This window comes from Onychomys torridus, chromosome 10 (genome assembly GCF_903995425.1).
Source record: "Onychomys torridus chromosome 10, mOncTor1.1, whole genome shotgun sequence".
Taxonomy (NCBI): Eukaryota; Metazoa; Chordata; class Mammalia; order Rodentia; family Cricetidae; genus Onychomys; species Onychomys torridus.
Genome location: NC_050452.1, coordinates 32,515,522 through 32,517,402, shown reverse-complemented (window position 1 = coordinate 32,517,402; position 1,881 = coordinate 32,515,522).

Genomic DNA, 1,881 nt, shown 5'->3' with positions numbered 1-1,881 from the left:
CACCCCTGCCACAAAAGGCCTTAAGGAATGGCTAAATTCTTAGCTTTCTCACTATTAGTCAGTCACTCCTTCAGGGCACTCTGAAGGCTAGTTCCACCTCCACAGTGTGTTAGATTCGGACTTCTCAAGCCTGACTAGTTCTATTTTGACTCTTGGAAACTTTTTCTAGGATCACAGGAGACAATGGTCCCGGTTGCTACACAGATGCTCTCAGTTCATTGAAAAGACCACCTAGAATAACAGCCCCGTCATCTCCATCTCTCATCCGCAGTTTTTCAAAGTGACGTGGCTTCAGTAAACCACATTTTCTTGGGTCTTTTAGCTGTGATATGTTTCAAAATGCTTCAAAACCAAAATCCTGCTTGGAAGCTGATGATTTTTATTTGTAGACAGTAGCAAATGGAGTGAACTTCAACCCGCATGCAGAAAGCCAGAGGCGACAAGTGAATGGATGAACTCATGGGGTGAGGGGCTCACAAGGGAGTCCACCTGTCTGTCTTTTTACTGTCCCTCTCTGCACTGAGTACAGCGAAGAGTACTTTATTCTGCTATCATTTCACTAGTCACAAATGCAAACATATAACAAAAGCAAGCGAACTCTGCATATGTAAGCTCCCACACTCCCCTGCTTCAAAGACGGTTTCTCAAGGGCAGTTCAATCAATTTTGGTTTCCTTATGGATAATTGTATTATGAGTCTTCTGAACAGCTATGTCTTGTTTCTTGTAAAATGTGCAGTGCCTGTCACACCATGCTTAATAAATGTTTGTTGAATGAATCATTTTCTGAATAGTGAGGCTGAAAGCGAACCTTACTTAGTGTACTGAGTCCTATGATTTTTGTCAAACTGATACTGGGATCTGAGGACGGTGTTCCAGTTTTGACTTCTTGCAAACCCATAGATAAGGAGATCATCAGGGCATAGGCAGGGGCTGGCAAAGGTGTGCTGTTCCAGGAGTCCTGAGGTGGCTGTACGATCCTGAGTGAGCCTATGGCCCTCTCTGGGACTCACTTTCTGGAAGCATTTTGTAAATGGAAGGACTCAATCACTAATGTAGGTTTTTTTGTTTTTTGTTTTTTGTTTTTTCCTCTCTCTCTCATACATTACATCCCAACTGCAATTTCCCCTCCCTTCACTCCTCCCAGCATGCTCCACCCCCTTATTCCCTCTCCCTCGGATCCATTCCTCCGTTTCCCTTCAGAAAAGAGCAGGCCTCCCCGGGATATCAATTAAACTGGGCATAGCACGTTACAATAAGGCTAGGCACAAACCCTCACATCGAGGCTGGACAAGACAACTCAGTGTGAGGAAAAGGATACCAAGAGCAGGCAAAAGAGTCAGAGACAGCCCCGACTCCCACAGTTAGTTGTCCCACGAGAACACCAAGCATAATGGCATAATGTATATGCGGAGGACCTAGCGCAGACCAAGGCAGGCTCCCTGATCGCTGCTTCAGTCTCGGTGAGCCCCTATGAGCCCTGCCTGCTTAGCTGATTCTATGGGCTGTGTTCTCCTGGTGTCCTTGACCTCTCTGGCTCCTACAGTCCTTCTTCCCCTCCCCCCAGAGGCCTCCCTGAGCTCTGCCAAGTGTTTGGCTGGATCACTAACTTTCAAATTGTGTTTAATGATGCGGATGATCACAGGTAGAGTCTGAGAAACCCAGCAAACTCAGGTTTGATGCTCATTTTCCCTATAGGGCTCTGGAGAGCTTTTTTCTGAGCACTATGAATTCCAAGTGTGTGAACGTCATTTCCTAGCGTCTTTGACCCTGAGACTCCTTGTTGGCTTGGATTCCTATTTTTTTTTTCTCTCTCTGTGGTCCTTCATTACAGGAGCACAGTTTGAGAAACTTAGAAATTTAGAAGCTAAAAGACAGCTATT